We start from the raw sequence: 5,000 nt of genomic DNA on the forward strand, positions 1-5,000 counted from the left end.
CTAATATACGATTCTAAGATTATGCTTACTTATCGACTCTCGACGTATGATAACGTAAAATCGCTACAACAGATATATTGGCCATTGACGATAATTTTAAGATTATAGAACAGAATAGTTATAGTTTCATTGGTAGGAATGGAAATGTAATGAAATGAAATGAAATGAAATGAAATGAAATGAAATGAAATGAGACGAAATGAAATGGAATGGAATAAATTCGATTATACCGAGTAAGCCATTCTCTTACGGTGACTATAATAAATTGCTTTTATTACGTTTGCCTTGTATCAAAGTATACGAGGAAAAAACTTTCTTATTCTTCAGGATCGTTTAATTATTCGGACTTCATAAATAGCTTTTTGTGACTCGTTTATTGTTGACCTTTCGACCAAAGAAATAGAAAATATCGATCTAATATTCTACCTAACTTAATAATACATTTACATTCTTATTCGCTTGTCATTATCGTTATCTTTATCGTCGTCGTTGTCGTCGTCGTTGTCGTCATCGTCATTATCGTCATTATCGTTCTTGTCATCGTCATTATCATCGAAAAAAATTATATATTCTTGCTATCAATGATCTTCAAAACATACGTACATATTTATTTATTTATTTATTCCTTAATTCCTATTTATTTATCTATTTTTTTTTATTTATTTATTGATTTATTTATTTTATTTTAATATCAAAGAAGACAGAGACTCCGATCGAAAGGAGGTTAGTTCAAAGAGAAAAAAAAAAGGAATAGAAGAATTAAAAAAGAGAGATAAAAAAAGAAAGGACAAGACTAAAAGACTTCCGAATACATAGTTGAATTGATCCCGCGAGAGTGGTGGCCACAGCAATGCACTCGAGCGTGTCGTTGGCTGCCTTTGTTTCTCGAATTATCCGCTGGGGGCGGAGCGTCGCGCCCTCGAAAGGTCGTCCATTACTTCCAGCTTCGCTGTCGTCGTGATTACACCCGCTCTTGCGAGTAGTAGTCTCTCCTTCCTATCACCGTTCCTTTCCGCGTTTCTCGTGGAATTTATTTACCTTTTTTCTCCCTTCCTTTATTTTCTTTCTCTCTCTTTCTTTCTTTTTTTCTTTTTTTCTTTTTCTCTTTTCTTTTACTTTTTTATGTTTCCCTTTCTCACTTTGTCTTTCATTTTTGTCTATCTTTTATTTAATACTCATAGAAGAAAAAGAAAAGAAATTTCGAAAAGCAACCTAAAGAACTTGCTCATCTTTTTTTTCTTTCTTTCTTTTTTTTTTTTTTTTTTTGACGTTTTTTTTCTTCTTATCCATTTTTTGCATCATTGCAAAAATAACGATCCTCGCGAGAACCGACTTATTATTTATTGCCATCGTTCCGATTTGAAATTAAAATAAGGAAATAGAAAATGTTTTATTAACTATCATATAGGAAGTAATATAGCTTGGGAAAGATATAAAACATAAGTAAAATTTCGATTGATAGATCGTATTATTTCTATCATTTTGTTAATTCTCATCTCTAGATTGTTCTAGAAAGAAAAGATAGAAGCGAGAAAGAGAGCGAGAGAGAGATAGAGAGAGAGAGAGAGAGAGAGAGAGAAAGAGAAAGAGAGACTCAAGCAACGACAGGTGGTGCGCCTACTTTTCTTTATGCATTGTTGTGAATCGTCTTACGGGAATACCCATAGCTTCCAGCTGGTCGGTCATTTCCTCTTTCCCTCAACTCTCGCATACCTGCTTCTCCTCGATTAGGCTTGATCGAGGACAATGGCAGCAAGCTTACAACTCTATACATATATATATATATATATATATAGTTTTTTGAAAAATCCTCATTAAATTGAAGAACCATCGTATTTCTTTTATTTCTCTTTAGGGATGACGAATAACATTATGTCGTTTATTTTTAATATTCATTTGGATAGGACTAATTTTCTTTGATTTATTCTTTTATAATAAATTTAAAGGATATAGAGGTTGTGTATCATATAACTTTTACTACGTTTATTTAATTCCTAATTTGTAATGGAAATTTAATATAATTTTATATCTGAAATTATAATCGACCGAAAGAATATTTTCAAATTTATTTTTCTATAAAAAAATAATATATATATGTGTAAATATATATATATACGCACAGAATATATATACAGTATTTGTGTGCGTGCGTGCGTGCGTGAATGTTCGTGTGTGTGTGTATGTATGTATATACAGGGTATATATATATAGTATCTGTACACACACATAAACACATATATATTAAAAACTTTATGATTATAATTATATCTGTTATCAATGATATCTAATCTAATTGAGATTATTTCGTTGATATAATTTTATTTTTATTCATAATCAACGAAATAAATTAATTTCAAAATTCTCTGACGACAATAGAAATGTTTTAATTGACGTATGTAGGTTTCATATCCCCTAAGGGTTTAATTTATTACGAACATAATCCCTCGCACGTCAGGAATATAACCGACATGGGATAAGATCGTAATAGTGCTAGTGGCTTTCTCCTTCCTGTCGTGAATTAGAAGTATTGCCTTGCTACCTCTTCCGTTGACATGCAATTAATCCACGATTAATGATTCTGACGCGAGTAAAGTAATTTCGATACATACATATATACATACACATATATATATATATAAACCTATATAATGCGTCAATTGGAATGAGTGATTCAATGTGAAATATTTCTTTCCTCGAATTTTTAATCTCGATCGATTTTAAAAATTGAAAAAAATCGACTCGTCGAACTCGTGAACTTTCATTTGAAAGTACACATCATTTCATTAAAGTGCAAATAAAAATGTATTTTATTTTCATTACGAGTAGAAATATTTTCAATTGTAAATGTTCAATTTAATAATTATAATGAACTACATCGAAATAACTCTGACATTGACTTTTAACTTTTCGTCAAATATAAATAAACAATTATCTTTTCTGATATAAATAAAATCCCATTGAGAAAGGTTCAGCTTAGAAAGTTGTTAGATCTACAAACGCATACAGATAAAAAGAGAAAAAAAAAAGGGAAAGAAGAAAAACATACACGATATGGAATTCACAGGATGATATCCATACGAGATGAATCTACACATTTCCACGAAATTTGTTCAGATCCTTGAGAAATGAATGTATCAACGTTACCATGAGAATTATGTGAATCTTCGTATGTCGATCCCTTTAGATTTACGATGATAATTTATATCCCGAACTATATTTATATTAACGTGCGAATATAAAATGAAACTAACTCATTACGAGCTCTCATTCCTTTCTTCTTTGGTTATTACTTGATATTGTGAGCTTGTCATTTTTTTCTTCTTTTCCTCTCTCTCTCTCTCTCTCTCTCTCTCTCTCTCTCTCTCTCTCTCTCTCTCTCTCTCTCTCTCTCCATCTTTTTTTTTCCATTATGCAACTTTCCCCAGAATCGTCTTTCTCATTACACAAAGCAGCGTCCAAAGATTACGATCGCGTGCATCGTCGTTACCTTGGAAGAAAAAAGTGCATGTATGTATGTATGTATGTATGTATGTATGTATGTATGTATGTATGTATGTATGTATGTATGTATGTATGTATGTATGTATGTATGTATGTATGTATGTATGTATGTATGTATGTATGTATGTATGTATGTATGTATGTATGTATGTATGTATGTATGTATGTATGTATGTATGTATGTATGTATGTATGTATGTATGTATGTATGTATGTATGTATGTATGTATGTATGTATGTATGTATGTATGTATGTATGTATGTATGTATGTATGTATGTATGTATGTATGTATGTATGTATGTATGTATGTATGTATGTATGTATGTATGTATGTATGTATGTATGTATGTACGTATGTATGTATGTATGTATGTATGTATGTATGTATGTATGTATGTATGTATGTATGTATGTATGTATGTATGTATGTATGTATGTATGTATGTATGTATGTATGTATGTATGTATGTATGTATGTATGTATGTATGTATGTATGTATGTATGTATGTATGTATGTATGTATGTATGTATGTATGTATGTATGTATGTATGTATGTATGTATGTATGTATGTATGTATGTATGTATGTATGTATGTATGTATGTATGTATGTATGTATGTACTTATATATGTATTTATGTATGTATGTATGTATGTACTTATATATGTATTTATGTATGTAGAAACCTGCTTACTCATTTATTTCCTTTGCCCGTTGAACCGATTTCCTGGAATAATCTTGTAAAAGAACGGTCAGAATGACGTATGACCTCCTTGACATTCTTCGCCATCGCGGTGACCGATGCATTTCCGATGAAACTACGAATTTCCATGTTTTTCGATAGCAAATGTTCGCTTATTACTCATGCATGCAAGTACATTGTACATTACGAACATGTAGTGAATAAATGAAAGTATTTTTTTAAAGGAAGAACGTGTATATGCCATATATTCGCATAACCGGACATTTTTTTTTTTATAAAACAATATTTTGTTATTTTATTTTATTTTTTTTTTTTTTTTTTGTGAAATGTACATACAGGAACATATAGCACTGTAATATAATAATTGTATACATTATAACGTATAGTTAAATTATATACATATAATCAGATATATATATATATATATTAGATATATAAAATATAATATGTATATATATATATTATTAGATATATAAAGTATAATAAGATCGTAGAGGAGACAAATTATTGCCGATAATTATAACACGTTTGATAAATTTCTTTATCTAAATTAATTCCACGAAATTTATCAGTTTGTTATCTCAAACGATATAATATAATATCAACATAAAACCAATACATATATAAATATATATATATATAATTTTCAATACGTCTTCTTATAATAACAAGAAATAATTGTATCATTAGATAATGATATGCGAAAATATATAATTAATATATATAATATTAACGTATATAGGATGACCCTAAAAATCTACTTTGTAATAGTTTGAAATAAAGAATTAAAAA

General features: G+C 29.2%; 1 protein-coding gene across 6 annotated transcripts in view; it reads left to right on the forward strand.

Moving 5' to 3' along the window:
- The window catches only part of LOC118443759 (RNA-binding protein fusilli-like), a 36,240-nt gene that overhangs the window by 2,341 nt on the left and 28,899 nt on the right, over positions 1–5,000 (forward strand). The window lies entirely within an intron of this gene.

This window comes from Vespa mandarinia, chromosome 1, assembly GCF_050613455.1.
Source record: "Vespa mandarinia isolate Hongniang chromosome 1, ASM5061345v1, whole genome shotgun sequence".
NCBI lineage: Eukaryota > Metazoa > Arthropoda > Insecta > Hymenoptera > Vespidae > Vespa > Vespa mandarinia.